The following is a 16,779-nucleotide window of genomic DNA, read 5'->3' as shown; positions in this document are numbered from 1 at the left end:
AGCTCTACAATGTAATTATTACACAACTGTTTTATATTTAATAAGCTAAAATACTGCCATCTATATAGTTCATCACACCAGTGGAAAAATATCCATGTCACAGATCTCAAAGTCAGGGCCACATCTACACAGTTTCCCTTTCTTTGTTCCCACCACTCTCCTCCTTTTTGACCACCAAGCCAGCCATATCCAGCACCACTATACTGACAACAGTACCAACTTGCCACTTAAAATTCCCAATTCTTTGGATTCCAGTCTTCACAACTAACAAAAGACACAGGCTCCGAACATGGATGCAGAAGGGCTGCCTGGATGCCTTGCCTTTTCTACAGCACCTAGGAAAGTGCACTCAAATCCACACAACAGAAGCAGAAATTGAGACCCACCTGAGACCAGAACAGGAACACACTTCTGTCACACACTCCCTGCTGTTGACTAATTTCTATTTAAACTTTGAAAGATGCTAGTCATTGCTAGTCACTCTTAAAACTCACAGTCTACCTTGATATTCAGTAGAGATATCATGGAATTTTGCAACACCAGTACCACTGCCTGAGCTTTGCTATGCAAGGCTTTTTTCAAAAAACTGTTTGGTTTTTTTTAAATACTACTTAACCTTTTCCAAGAATTAAAAAAAAAAGGTTTAAGAAAAGCTTATCTGTCGTTTTTTTCATTTATTTTACTATTTCTGTAGAAATCTTAGGGCTGTCTGTTTGGAGCAAATACTTTAAGTAAACAGAATAAGCAACAGGTTAAAAGATGCACAATTCCATATATCTGTGATAACAGACTCTACATTCTGAAGCCCAGAAGGCCATGATGGCTCACACAGAAAAAAAAAAAAACAAACAATTGAAAGCCTACGTATTATCTTTCAAATATTCAAATGCACTCCTAGCTGTCCCTCTAGACCATCGTATCAATTTACCCTAGAAAAACAGTATGTTCAGGGGATGGATGGGAGGAATCTATCCTACCTACATGGTCCCACTCCTCTGAGAAATGTTCTGTTTAACTTTTCTACAGCTTTTGCACCTAATCTGCCTATTCCCTGCAGTATTTTTAACAGTAAAAAAAAAAAAAAAAAAAAAAGCCCAAACCAAAAAGATAAAGATATTTACAAGACTATCACTCTGCTTATACATTAAATATTGACCTCAGCCTAAACAGTAAATAAATCTATGCATAACTTCTCAGCTATCCAAAAACAAGGTATTTTTTTTGATACAAGAAGTAAAAAAGTTTGTAAAGTTATACAAGTTATTCCTGGAAGAGCTGAAAATAAAGTCCCTCAGCTATATTTTTCCCATAGCCTGTCAAATGGGCACCCATAAGCAAACCATCTGTGTAAAACACTTTTCATTCTCAACCTTTTTCTTTCCTAAGATTACTCCTCACTAGGCAGTGAGCAGGCAGAAGCTGGGTACACCACCCAGACAAGACAAAAGAGCCCATATGAAGTATCTCCGTTTCAAGGCTCACCAACACTGTTATGTAGTCACATTACACATTAATGAAACCAAACATATACCCAAAAAGCCAGGTGGTTGTAAAAGTAAAAGCTCTCCCTTGGGAAAGAACTCTTCAAAGCAGTGGTAACCAAAAGGAGAAGGATTAAAAATGCACATTAAATTTCAGTGCCATTAAAGATTAGAGGCTTCCTTAAGGCTTGCAGGAAGGATTCCTATTATTGACTAAGGCAGCAGTGAACAGCCTTGCTGTGAAGGAACATGAAGCAAATGGTAAGCTGAGAGCTTCACTAGGAGTCAAGCTGACTGTGTGCAAAAAACCCACACACTGTTGACACAGCACTCTTTAGTAGTAGTTCTGCAAATGTGAACAAAAGCTGATATTCTGACATTTCAGGGCAGCACAGATGTTAAATAAAATAATTAATTTTCTTAGTATTTCTTCTACCACATTTATATAAGGTGAAGGCTTGGAATCACATTAGTGCCTACTAACCATGATTATTTTTTTCGTAGTTGATGCTATGCAATTAGTATCACATAAAAAATGTAAAGTACTGTAATAAATCAGGATGAAACAACAAAATAATTCATTTCCTTATGCTGTTATCTGGAAATAATGCAAATTTGGAGGGAGCTTACAAAATGCCAATTTTTATTACCTCTTTGCTGCCACACTTGCATTGATGACTAATCACAACTTCATGAGGAAACTATGCTCAAATCTATTATTTTGTCTAATAGTAAACTAAAATGTACTACAAAGAAACCAGTTTAGCAACAGTTGATTTAACACTTCCTAAAACTTCTAACAGAAATTGAGAACCACAAACATTTTTAACAGCAGTCAAATCAAAATGCTTAACCTAATTTTTCTGTTATAACTCTAAGAGGGGTTTAACTACTTGTCTGAATCAAAGCATTCAATAACTAAATACTAAAAAGCTCCCCGAAAGGCAGCAATTGATTAAGGTTTGTTTCCTTTTGAAAAAATAATGTTGAAAACCACCTACAAACTCTGGAGTTTGTCTTTCACAGATTACTTTTGAATACCAGACACTTCAAAGATAACAATTCTGAACAACCTCCTGACTGCTATAGTCCATTTAAAAGCAAAGCCAACACCAAACATTTCACATATCAGTAATCTCATTTTTAGCTTTAATATTAAAAGAGAACAATCATAACAAAATGGCTACCTGCTCGAGTAGGAAGGAAAAAAAAACCCTTAAGGAAGAAAGTTAACACCTCTAAACATTTTCACCAAGAGCAAATTCTAGTTAGTACTTATCAAAAGAATGTGCCCATTAGCCACTGTGGTTTAACCTCCATGCTGCAGGCCTTTAATATGTAACTGAGTCCCAAAGACTTCATTTATCAGACTCCAACATCTGCTTCAGCCGGTCTGGGAGGGGTCTGGAAAGCAGATTTTTCCTCAAAACGACTGCCGTTAGCCCACCACTGGGCCTGCATTCTTCTCAATCGGCTAAGGAAAAAAAAAATTGAAATCTGTGGCATTCTAGAGGCTGGAATGTAATATGTTTTAAACTCTACAGAACTCAGTAGGGAATTAAGAATAGTGGACTAATGAATACCTTTTAAAGAAGCAGTTCAGTTAAGTACTGCTACTTCAAACCTATCAGATGCAAATAGGTGGTTTAAAATTTAAATTGTTGTAAGGCACATATGGGCAATAATTTCAAGTTCAAAACGAATTCAATTACATCTCTCCAGTATAAGATATTCAAAGGACAAAGTGTGGTAGATTTTCTTCCTAAACTGTTTTATATTTAAGCTTAGCCAGAGATTTCAAGCAAATTTAAATACCATTATCAAAGCCAGTTGATTGCATGAACACAATTCAAAGATTTGGCACAGGAATTCCTTTAAGGTTTGCAAAAAATAATTCCCAGTCCTGGCAAAATCTTGCAATTGTCAATTGTGATAGAAATTTCTGCTCCAGGAACCCAAAACAAACTTTTAAACAAACCTTTTTTTTTTTTTTTTTTTTTTTTGTTAGCCAGTAAGATATGAGAGGAAAGAAAGCACTGGACTACTCCAGTCTTAACATATTCTACTTTTATTTTCAAGTGACCTCACACCATATATTTACCAACAAATGATAAATTAGGTAAAACAGTAAGGTATAAGTTTGGCAAGTTTACAGAATTTAACAGCTAGCAGAAACACTCTTGGTTTAACGTGAGAATATTTTTCTACGGCATTCCCTCTAGTGTTGTCATATAATACTATGATGTGAATCTGTTTTTACTCTCACTTTACGCATTGAAAACACTATTTTGCACTGTTTTAAAAGAAACAGTCTACTTTGGATTTTATGAAGTTACAAGGATTTTTGTTTTGATGAAGTGATGACAAAAAAATCTCTTTTTAAACTTTATTTTAGATATATCTTCAACTAGAAAAATACAGGTACAGACAGCAAGTGTCTCTTACAGAAACAAGCAGCACACAAGATTCAATGACCTATATTTATGAAGTGTTTGTGAAACTTATATATAAACATGGTTTAGGATTTGGTAGATAGTACACCTCTTACTACAGTGAAAAGTCAGTGCTTTGCAAAGGCAAAGAATACCACAAACTTTCATTGTAAACAAACATTCAAAGAATGCTGTTCTGTTCACAAAGACTCTTAAACCAAGTTAATTAAAATGAAAATACGATTCTCTTTGCAGTTCCTGGTCCTTTTAAAGCAAAGCATTGTTCTGCCTTATCTTGGAAACAATTTTACTAGCCCATCTCAGGTTTAAACCTGATCACAATGACTGTAGTGTCGTTCTTGCCATGACTTGGACCTAAAGACCCTCTTGCTTTCACTTAACACTGAAAATATTCAGTAAGTAAACTTAAACTTCAGTAAAATTACCATTAATTTCCTGACACTGTAACTGCAAATGCATTTTAAAAAGTATTTTCTTAATTTATTAAAAAATGGTTACCGTATTAGTGCTAATGAAGTCTCTAATACAAGTCTTGACAAGTTACATTAAGACAATATTTTACGTGCCTTATTAAAAAGGGTCTTAAAAATAAAAATCCAAAGTACACATCTCTTTTCTGAGAAAATCCATAAACCTAAGTGGAACAGTGAGTGACCATCTCATTTGGTATTTTACATGAATTTTTAAACCAAATCAATAAAAGCTATGAAGAAAGCTGCAGTCTATAATCAAAATGCTTCTTGTGACTGTTCTGTTGTCCTACGGAAAAAAAATTCCCCTTTTAAATATAGCATAACAAGATGGATATTCCAGTCGCAGCTGTGAGGTGCACTCCCATTTGTTATTTATTAAAAGCATAATGAGAACAGTAAATTATTTATCCTTCTTTGCTCACTAGGTAACATTAACCAAGCACAACGGATGAATGACTGCCAAGAGACAAATACAGAAGGCCAAACTTTAACCCTTCCAAAAACTCATTAAGATTCTATAATAGAAACATCAATAAAAATATTAAAAAAACAAGATTTCAGGCTTTTCCCTACAGTGAGAAATACAAATATTTGAACAGATGGTAGCTGCCAATACATACATCTAGTGTGAATAACCTTACATCTGCTTCAAAAGAGAAGCTGATAGTTTCAGTTACAGCAAGTCTATACATGATTAATTATTTTATCTATTTAGATAACTGTTTCGAGACTTCCTACGAACATACTTAAAAAGGAATGCAGCAAATAAAGCAAGCAACATAAAACTTAGTATACGATCTGCAAACAAAATAGACAACATTTTCAAACTTATAAAAACACTGTAGCTTTTTGTCAGCAAGACAAACACTGAGGGTATCATTAAGGCTTTAGTCACTATGTTCTCCTACTTCTAAAGCCCTGCGACCCTCGGGGAATTAATAAAGCATTAGCAGTCGGGCACCACAAATTTCTGCATAGCTCATCGCTTGTATCAACTTGTACCAAAATTTACTTTCTGAGCCTTACTGTCCAACATAACTACATTAGAAAATAAAGCTAAGTCAAATATGCTACTTAACTACTTCAACTTATTGGCGACTAAGTATGGCCCTCAATATTGTTCGACAGACCATAAAGCAACCACAAAAGCTAGAGGCCAGCGCAGTCCCACAGCGCAGAACGCCACTGCTGTCCCTACCCACGCTGCTCTGGGACCCCTCGAGGGAGGCGAAATCTGCGAGCTCCACCAGGGGCCCTGCCCGGCCTCCCCCCGCCGCTTTCGGCGCTCTCCCGATCCGCACCTGCCGCCCCGCCGGCCGAGAGCTCCGTGAGCGGAGGCGAAGCGTGCGGCACTTGCTCAGCTTCTCGCATCCCTCCTCTCCTCGTCTCGGCCGCCGCCGCCGAGCCGCCCCTCCCCTCTGGCCCCGCACAGGCACTACCTGGGGAGCCGCTCCGACCCGCCGGCCCGGGACGCCGCGGCTCTCCGTCCGCCGCCGCGGCTCTCCGTCCGCCGCCGCGGCTCTCCGTCCGCCGCCGCTGCCACCCCGGGGCAGGCGCTCCCGGCACTTCCCGGGCCGATCCCCACTGCTGCGCAGTTCTGCCTTCGGCCGCGGCTGGACTCGCGGACGAGCGCATCTCTGCCGCCGACTGCCCCTCCTGTGCCCACGCAAGCCCCGACGGACCCGGGGCCGCCCTCCCGCCGCAGACGGGCACAGCGGCGTGGCCCGGGCCGTCCCCTGTCCCCACGTTCTTCCAGGCAAGTCCCACAGCGGCCGCAGCCAGCCCGCGCCCGCTCACGGCGCCCCGGCTAGGGGCAGCGCTCCCCGGCGGCGCCTGCTCCGCCCGCCTGGGCGCAGGCAGCCGGAGACGCGCCGGGGGGCAGGTGCAGCAGCACTAGCGGGGAGCCACCCCACGCTGCCATGGCGGGGCCGGGGCCGCGCAGCCCCGCCGCACGTACCTGCCGAGCCTCGAGAGAGGAGCGGCCGCCGCCGCCGCCGCGTCCCCTCAGCCGACCTGCGGGGCCGGGCCGCGCATGCGCGGCGCAGCGCAGCGCCCGCAGCGGGGCGGGGGGCAGGTGCGCGCGGCCCCGCTGCCGCCCCCTAGCGGCGGGGCGGGGTGACTCCGTGAGGGGAGCGGGGCGGGGGCGGGAGGAGGAGCGGCCGCGCCCGCGGGTCTGCGCGTCCCCTGGGCCACAGTTAAATCCCGGCAGCGCTGCCGAGCTCTGAGCGCTCTGTGCCGTGAAAAACACGAGGAAGTTAATAGTTCTGTGTTTAATTGTATGCAGTAACAAAGGCGCAGGATTGTGCAATTAAAAAGGAGAAAATTAAAAATATGCCAAGTGGTTATCCACCAATTTTCATTCATGGGGCATGCACTGCTCCAAATCAGCTTCCAAGCCTCCCTAATGTATTTATAATTTCATAATTAAAGGTTGAACTGTGCACACAAAATTTCTGAAATGAGGCCACATACAGAGCTATAAAAGGCCTCACTTGCTATGGATAGGTGTTTTTCCAGCTCCAGTAGTTTGATTAAGAGCAATTACTATCGTGTCTCATCTAGGCTTGCCCTAAGTTGTCTCCATTGCCACCCTGACACAAGCATGGTACTTAGTGCACTTGAAGTCCTGATCTGTACTGTTCTGCATGTCCTATGTCTTAAAGGTGATAGGCAAAATGTTATAAAGCTGCTATAAATAAGACTCCATTTCACCACTGGTCTGATTACAGTGCCAAAAAATATGCTTCAAATGACAGCAGTATTAGCTGGACCATGTACCTTCCTTGCTGTTAGTGCAGCTGAACAGAATCATGTGCTGCATGGTGAAGAACTTGAGCAAAAACTAAGATAAACAAGACCTTGTCCCATTCATCAGTTAAGGAATCTAGGCTGAATTCCAGTCAATAATTGAAACTTCGATTATCTTGACAGCTTTCCACTGAATGTGAAAGAATCCTGTTTGGCCAGTCCTGCAGGACATAGCCACAGACAAATAATAGTCTCTGTGGCACATTCCCCATGGCATCTACCAAGCAAAAAGGTCATTGAGAGCAAAAGAATATGACAAAGATGACGTCAAAAGGCAACTATATCAATGCCATTCCTCATAAAGTAAATACAGTACCTTTAAATACTAATACCTTCTAAATTACTTTCCCATATGTAGATCTACATTGACTACAATGGGGTTCAGGCAGAAAAATGGCTACAGAAAATCTTCATCTCTAACTTTTCTGGAAGCAATCTGAATACCAAGAAACCAAAGTGCAAGAAGGGAATGTTCAAACAGCAGTATAATTTGAAGTTTGTTGTAAAAAAACTAAAAGAGCAGAGATGTTCAGTAGAAGGACCTTGAACTTTAAATTATTTAATTTGCTAATATTGACATGAAATAGAATCCAGGCAGTACTATAAGCATACAGGTTTGACAAATTAGAAGATGCATCAGAAATTTATTAAAAACATGATTGCAAAATAAATGACAAGTGGAATCAGAAGTTAAAAACAACCTATTAAGACATAGTTAACCAACAAGAGTCTATAATTAGGATCTGTAATCCTATAGTTCTTAATCCTGTACAATGACTGTGTTTGGCATGACAGTCTGCTGTCTTAACCAGATTAGACATCTTGCATGTCAAGAAATAAAAACAATACAGACCCAAAGACATTTGACTGCTAAAATTAATCACCAATTGATTTATTTTGTCAAAGTATTCCTGTAATTTGCTGTGTGTAATACTCTAAAGAGTCAGGCAGCAACAAATCACAGAAAACATAATTTACATGGTTAAGATTAAAAGCTAAAATAAATAAATAAATAGAATTAAATCCAGAGTCTTAAATAAGAGAAGGAGTCTTTTGCATGGGGCTGGGGGAAAAGAAAAAGATATAAGAGTATTTTTATCCACCCCTTTGCTCCTTCCTGAGCTGCACATCAGTGTCAGGGCAGAGCTACTCCTCCAGGCATTATGGGCTGAGAGCCAAGGTCACCAATGAAGGCACAGCCAAGAGCAGAGCAAGGGGGCAATAGCAACAAGATTTGCCATACACCAGTGACCATCACTCAAGTGAGATGTCAAATCAAGTCCAGGATCCATTCAGGAGGCAGTACTGGAGACATGCATGACCTGTGTGCAGACCTACACCTGTAATGTAGGTCTGAGGCTCATCCAAGGAAGAATCATCCAAGACAGACTCACACAAGACAGAGTATGGTTTGTCTGTTTGTTTTGAGCTCCATAGTGTGGTTAAATGCCCCAGAGCAGTCCCATTCTCCAGCTGAACACTGAATAGGTATCTTGGCACAGACTTGGCTGAAGCAATCTATATAGTGAAAACTGAGTCTTGACTTGTGTAGCTTTTCTCCAAGTCATACTGATGGAAGGTGTGATAAAAATCACTGCAAACACTTCCTGCACTGCACAGAGTTCCCTTGAACTGCAGCTCTGTCTGTCAATGTTTTCTGTCACATGTGAAAAATCTGTCTGAGACTATATCTTCAAATGTGCTTGTTTCCTTTCCTAATAGTTACAGTCCACTTGACCTAAGAAACCTGTTTCAGGTTTCTAGGAGAAAACAGAAGAGACAAAACTGTTTTGCAGAAGGTAGTCCCAGTCCATGGCAGAGCTCTTTGTTGAAGGCAAGGATTGCTGCAGGACTTTAGAAAATACAAGTGTGTAGTTTTGCTCTGATCTGAATTTCTCATCTCTATACAAAGCACAAATGCCAGCTAATGTAATTTTCCCCCCTACAGGTTGGGAGGAATAAAAGAAAGAGATGGTTGTTCTCTTTGTAGAAAAATCTTAAGTTGTTTAGTAGGGGATGATATCCCAGCAATGTCATGGATAAATAAAGCAAATAAAATTTGAAATCTCACTTTCTACTCATTTTCTCACTTTCTATTTGCCTTTCTTCTGCCTTACTTGTTTATCTTACTTTTTTTTAATATTGAATGAACTGTACTTATTACCCCTCTTTTTGTCAAGATGTTACAAAACAATAAATTCAGGAAAGCCAAAGAATAAATCTATTGATAGTAGTCACACATGCATTGAAACCTCATAGTACAGTGAAAAAAAACCCCAAGAATGATTCACTATATACAAAGAAAGGTACAGAGACTGTATTACCTATTTTAGAAATTTTCCCCCCCACTTTTCTACTACCTCAGGTGAACCAGTGCTAGCAGCACTGGGAACTATAATTCCCCACTCAGGCATATTTCTTCAGTGTTAAGCTAAGCATTTGGAAAGCAAATCCAATTGGTACTTTGGCATAAATGAGCTTCCAGCTTATTGGAGCCCTAAAACTTATCTCTGTGCTGCCCTGCCTGTCCAACTAATAGAATGTTAAAACCGGTGAGGTCTGTGTTATCTTTTAAATCTATACATTAAAACAAGGCCCAGAATAACAGAAAATAAGCAGGAGTGATATTAACTGCTCCTGAAGCTCTTTCTCAAAACTTCCAATGGTGAAAGACAGAACAGCCTCCCTAAGCAGTGCATTCCAGTGCTGAACTAACCTTGGAGTTACAAATATCTTCCAAAGTCTAACCTCATCTCCTGTGCTGCAGTGTAGAAGAGGTAACGAGCTTATCTCAGTGAATACAGGAAGTAGCAATCTTCAGGGCATTTGATAGCATCACCTACACCCTCAATTTTATCAAAGAATAAATAATTATTTTAATACTTCCTCTAAGGTGATGTTTTTTAGACCTCAAATTATTTTTTCTTGTTCTTGTTGCGTTTCTTCCTGTGGGTCTTTGTCAGTACAGTGCACAATTCCAAGAACAGCAGTCTAGCTGATGTCTGACCAGCACAGGCTTTAAGATATCACACATTTGCTTATGCATCCCACAAACAATCCTTTGCTTATTCTCTTTTGGCAGCAGAACGCTGCTTAGCCAGTCCTTCTTCAGCTTGTGTATGACCTTACTTGTGAATTTTCTTCTATGTCCATGGATTGTTTCTGAATTCTAACCTTGTTCTGAAAAATGTTTGACCCTTCACATCTAGCAGATTTGATGTGTGCTGTCTATTCCATCAGCCAAGTCCTTAATTAAAATACTGCATGTTATCAGATCCAGAATGATCCTCTGAGCTGAGATGTTCCTCTTAAAAAATTTACTTTCTAAAAACATGGTTTGAGCAGGGTTTTCACACCCATCTTGTATTGTTTTTACAGTAGTTTATGCTGAACAGCATGCCCCTCCCTTTCTTATGAGGTGTCACAGGAGGGAATTTCAAAAACCTTAGCAAACTCTATCTGTATCACATATATTGATTCTTTCCTATTTGTCTTCAAATGATGTGTTCAAATCATGCAACAAATATGTTGCAGCATCAAAACCTCAAACTGCTTTATAGTCTTCACCTCTGTTACCAATGTTACCAACTCTGTTGTCTGTGCACTAAATTAATGTCAGAAACAAGAGCTTAAAATGATGTCTAAAAAGGAAATACTCATTAAAGCCATGTACTCATTAACTGAAAGTCAAGGTTTGAATATTAAAAAATATAAACTTGGTAAATTATTTTATACACAGCATATATCTATACACAACTGGCAGAACTCACTGACACAGTATCAAAACAATGGCACATTCTTTACTGATGAAAAAAAAAAAACCAAAATAACACTGTTAAGGGAGTACACAGAACACAGGCTAACCAAGGAATGTACAAATTAATAAAAATATACATTCTTCATTACTGTTAAAATAACAAGGATTAAAAAGAAATTTCCCCTTCAAGCACATTAGATTACAATTATCCACTTTGACCATAAGACTGATTCTGCAAACAAGCTGCCCAACTAGACAGATTCTGCTGTTGAATATGAAATAATAATGCCGCTACATTTTTTTGAAGGTGCCTATAAATGTAGCAATACTAAATAGAAGAAACATAACATCTGAAATGGGCTTACCAACTTATGTAAGGACTGACATGTGGCTTTGTTTATCTTTAGAAGCAAGCCAGGGACAGATCCAGAGTGATTAAAAATAGTACAACGTGTTCATCCCTAGTTGGAAGACAGCAGAGACACCAAACCTCAACTCAGAAATCAGAAAATAAAAATACAAAATACATTTTCACATGAAAGTTACTTTTCCAAAAACCCAAACAAACTCTGTAGCCCCAACAAACCTGTTGTTAAAACTGAAGAATTCTTTTACTTGATGAGACCAAAAATAGTTCCACCAGTACTGAAAATAAAACCAGTGAAAGGTACCAGGGGAGAATTCAGGAATCCTGTGTTTTATTGACAAGCATGCTTTGGGCCTTGGTACCTTCCCTGTGCCTTAATTTTTTAATCTCTAAATGAAATTCATGAAACTTCTTCCTCCTTCCCCATAACACATACTCACATTATAATGTTTAAATAATATTTCAATGGTCTTAAATCTTTCAGACAGAAGTTGCTATGAAAACGGAATAATGGCTTTAATGGGCTGTTTTTTCTTTGTCTCAATAACACAGAGATTTAAAATCAGATTTCAGTCAAGCCTGCCACTTTTGGCTGAGCTCTGCTCTATGAGGTGAAGCTGATCTTATGGAGAAGTTTCTACAGGTACCAGTGATTTCCCTGTGTGATAGAAGTACCATTATATTCACCTTTTGTTGAGAGTTAACTAGTTGGTACAGGCATCACTCCACTGGGCATAGGAATGTGTCCCAGTTTAGAGTTGCCTTTTCTTCTCCTTGTCTTCTGTCTTCTAGAGCTCAGCACACTCATGATGCCAGGACTCTGCAAGTTCAGTGCAGCAGAGAAGCATTTCTGAAAAGTAATCTGAATTCTTTATTCAGTAGATGTTAAAAAATGCTTAAGTAGTATTGAAACCAGAGCAGTTTCAGTTGCACAAAAGAAAGGGATTACTGTTACACTTCCCAAAGTGACCTTAAAAGTGCTAGGCCTCCCAGGAATCTAGTCCCTAGTATCATATACATCTCTGTTACCTTGATTGGAAATGTTCTCTCACACTCACCATGGTAGGAAACTTTTTCTGCCACCTCATTAAAATAGTCAAAGCATGGATTTACCCAGAGGAGAGTGAAGGATAAATTCCCCAGCTAGCACCATTCAATGCCTGTGCATGTTCTGGTCCAGGCACTGGCTCAGCAGCAGCACAGCAGCAGAGGGTTTGTTTCATCTGCTCTTGGCAAACTGATTGAACCCCATGTCTGGGGGAACAATGAGGCTTTAGGTGCCGTTCAGGCATTTTTTCTAAGTGAAAAGTTGCAGAGAGCAGAGAATGAGAGGATTTGTTGAAAATCAGGTGGAAATAATCAGACTTGTCCACAGAAAAAGGTTAGTTGTTTGTCTCTCTTGGTTCACTGAATATGCTATTCTTTTTCCTGCATGTTACTTGGTCTTTTTACACTCTTTCTGGTTTTTCCCCTCTTAAGCAATATCTAAAAAGTGAACAAATTAAGTTCTGAGGGAAATGTGTAGCATTCAACTATATGGGAGATGAAAGTCAGAGTTCACTTTAATACAGGACTGGCAGGACCACCTGGCTGATGGAGTAAAGTCCTCAGTTTTATCCTTTTCATATCCTTTTCTGCTGCTTTAAACACCAGAATGTATTATTAGGGTTCTTTGAAATAAAACTAGTTAAATAAGATAAAACTCATGTGAGTTGTTCCCTTTACAAAAAGAAATTAATGATGGTTAGCCATCTCAATGTAATCCTTTTTTATCATAAATACCAATCATCCTATTCTCACAAATACAGCAACAACAATTCCAAATTCTTTCCAGACAATAAGCAACACAAAATAATTCACCTTTTCTAGACACATTTCCCTGAAAATGCTTTTCTGTTCTTAGTTGCTTTCTTGTTCTTGGAATCTCGTCTGTCTTATCTTTGTCTCTCATACAGGCAGATATACTCCAACAAATCTCTCTGCCCAAGAGACAGCTCAAAGAAAACCTCCATCCTTACAAGTCCCATTTGCGTTTGCCGGTACCATGACTCTAAATTTTGGGTTAAGGTCCCCTTTAACTCGAATAGAGGAAATGAAGGGTGTACTTTCTCCAATCAGTTTCCACACAGTTTAATCACACCTCTAGCAGTGTTTTATAGGGTGAATTGCTACACAGTTTTGTATCACTCATCACTGCATGGTGTTATTATCTTAAACAGTACACTGATCTGGATTATCATTCTTGTAGGTGGATTTTCATAAACACAAACCAAAATATAATCCTATGAAGAATTTCTCCAAATATGCAAAGCAACCGTTGTAAAATGGGAGAAACAGAATGGCTCAGTTGTAGTGTTATGTGTATTGTCCATTTTTACATACTATTCTTATTATTGTTGTTGTTGTTATTATTATATTTCCATGCAGGGCACATGGGTCATCATTTGCTATTCTGAGATGTAACATCCCTCACTGAAAACCTAGGCCATTAAGCTATAAAGAGCATGAGTTTATGCGGATTCCAGTGATACATCAAAAATCTTGACTAAGAGCACAAAAATGCCTGTTGTGCAAACAACAATGCATTATTAACTCTAATATGAATATATTAGGTGAATATTTATGGGGCAAAATAAACATTTAAATGGGAGAAAATATTTGTCTTTCTCTAATTTAACTCCCTGAGAAATGTAAGAAATATAAGTATATATTATGAAGCACAGACTATCAACTATCAGTACTCTTCAATGTCCAGAACAATAAAAACCTCTCCTTCTGTGATTGCCTTAAACTGTGCTAGCATGTATTAAAGAACCTATCCAGATTGTTTCAGATGAACATGATATGGAGCACTTTGGAGACATAAGTTGTGAGAAAGCTCTCCCAGTCAATCCAGGCACTGGCTTTTGAATCCAGCTCCTGGACACGTTATTCCTGGATGCATTGTTGATCTCATCTTCTGTCTGATAAGTCCCATGGTGACATTGTGTGTCTGTGCCTTTTGCCAATAAAAGGATTGTTGAGGCTGATAAGAGTCACAGTAATAATATTTCTAATAGCAAACTCAGCACTGCTGCATAACAAATGATATTTATTTAATTACAAGGAAGTTGCAAAGCACAGTATTTTTGATTGCAGTTTTACAGTACTCAGAGAACTAATCTATCAGGACAGCAGGCTTTATCCTGCAGACAAATTCATTTGTAATCCTCTCAAGTATTCTACCATGTGACTTCAGGAGATAAAAGAGCCTCCTTTAAAGTATATTTCCATAACCCACATTGAGTGATGCTAAGTACAGTGGTATCTCTCCCACTAGATTAACTTTTAATTATTGCAATTTCTCTCATGAAAGAGACTGTAAGATACCAGAGCAAGTCTCTACAGAGTCATTCTATGGGCAGAGGACATTTTACATTAATTTACTTATTTATTTAAGACTGAATTCCAGCAGCAAGTGACAGTAAGTAAAAAAGTATAGCAAAACTCAATATATTCTCATTTGAGGAAAATCTGACAGCGGGTTCTTTAATACTGCTCTTTTCCCAACACTTAAATTACTCACTTCCTTTTAATAAGAAAATTCTTTCGTGTTGTTCAGACCACATTTTAGCCTATTTTTTATGGCATTTCTTTGGATATTGGCATTATGCAATGTCGTTACAGATACTGAAGTGCTTGCTTGAAGCTTCACTAGCACATGATACATATTAATGTCTCTTCCAGAAATCTTCCAGTATAAATGGGCTCAAAAATCTAGAGGAAAGAGAAGTCAAAAGCATAAATATATTAAATAACTTTATTTTATAGATTTCTATCTGTTGCACTCAGCTGTCTTGTTAAACATCCATGGATGATACTATCTAGATGATACCTGTCTAGTTACACAGTGCTAAAATGCTTTTGTCTCTTTTATGTGTTCAAAGTACATCAAGAGAAAATTAATGCAAAATACACCATTATCAGTGATCATTAGTAGAACTGCATATAGAAAGGAACTTCTGAAAACTATTTTTGTAGATGAAACTACATTTCCCTAGAGAGAAACAGAGAAAGAGATGTAAAAACATTGCCTATCTTTGGAAATATCCGACAAGGAGTGTCAATCCCAATGGAGCTACACAGATGGGAAACCTGTATTTATTTCTGCCTCTGAAAACATAGGAGCTCTAAATCTCATGTTTTCTCCAAAACAGCTCAGAGCCAGTAGAGCAATCTCAGGCACTCCAATCTGCAGGAATACTGAAGAGCTGCCAGGAAAACCACCTGATACCCACTGACACGTAGAGGTGCTATTATTTACTGCTCAGTAAGACCGGCAAACTATTATGCTCAGCAAAGAAAAATATTTTAGTTCTAAGTAATTATTTTCCCCGTGACCTTAAAATATCCCTGTTGTTAAGAATTTTCCTTGCACAGGGCGGTCTCTGTAATAGGATCAGGCAGTATGTTTCTTCATGCCAAGTCACTGAATGCTAAAATGATTTGTCATCTTTTGCCACAGGCCACTGCCTGACACACACATGCCACAGTCTAATATCTCGCCTGCTTTGACATCAAAGTGTCTTTCTTCGGCCATTAACAACAAGAAGAAAGGTAAACAATAGCAGAAACTTCCATTCTTTCTGGGAGAGTTTTAATTAAATAAAAGGCCTCAAATAGCTTAATGCAACTAAGGCAGCAGGGAAAATCTTTCATCATAAAATGAATTAAATCTATAAATCTTGCTAATTCTCTTCCCCTGAATTTTTTTTTTATTTACTTCACAGTAACATTATTTCATTCTCTGCTGAAGTTTATGACAACATTATATGATATCTCCTGGGCTTTCACAGTCTATCACCTTTTACAGCTTGCTCTTAATGCCATGGGTCATAAAAGACAGAGTTAATCTCATTTTACAAAGGGGAAGAGGGAAAGAAGTCCTGTGTAAAACCTCCAGTTGCAGAAGGATTTTCACATGGTGAAATGTACAGTTGTAAATAGGTCCACTGAAGCTTTTGGTAGCAGCAACTCTGCCTGTTTTGAGGGATGAGTGATTTCTACAGCAAGCCCCAGAGACCTGATTTCTCAAATCAAATCAACAAATCAAAAATGCAGCAAATGCTGTGCTCCAGGGTGGGACCAAGGTGCAGATGGGGAACATTGTCAGGTTTTGTGGGGTTGTCTCTGGTCTTCCTATTTCGATGTAGGTAATCAGTGCAATTCATTGACGTGTCTTCACAGGACCGTGTTAGAGACCTATCCCTTTCCAAGACAAGTCTCAGAAAATAATGCTCTCTTCTTGTCCATCCCATTTTGGAGGAAATAAAATGCAAAAAAACCTGTACGTGCCAGCCAAAAACATTGCAAGATTCTTCATTCAAATGAAAGAGGTCCTTCCGATGGCAAGTGGCGTTATAATTATAGACTAGAAAAGAGCAAGATCAGCAGCTGCTGC

The 16,779-nt window shown here is 39.1% G+C and overlaps 1 protein-coding gene across 6 annotated transcripts in view; it reads right to left on the bottom strand.

Annotated features, from left to right (window-relative positions):
* RAB3IP (RAB3A interacting protein) overlaps positions 1-6,422 on the bottom strand; it is a 32,660-nt gene extending 26,238 nt beyond the window's left edge. For 4 of the 6 annotated variants that reach the window (XM_085569401.1, XM_021544257.3, XM_085569403.1 and 1 more), the window contains exon 1: positions 6,365-6,422. The gene's annotated coding sequence lies outside the window, so the exon portion shown is untranslated. Of the gene's footprint in view, positions 1-5,846; positions 5,921-6,364 lie in introns of those variants that run through there. The other 2 variants (XM_085569402.1, XM_085569405.1) reach the window with 2 other exon arrangements.
* Between the last annotated feature and the right edge of the window lie 10,357 nt (positions 6,423-16,779).

The sequence above is a fragment of the Lonchura striata genome, chromosome 1A (assembly GCF_050655825.1).
Source record: "Lonchura striata isolate lonStrDom1 chromosome 1A, ASM5065582v1, whole genome shotgun sequence".
Classification (NCBI taxonomy): Eukaryota; Metazoa; Chordata; class Aves; order Passeriformes; family Estrildidae; genus Lonchura; species Lonchura striata.
This window is presented reverse-complemented; position numbering and strand designations above follow the sequence as displayed.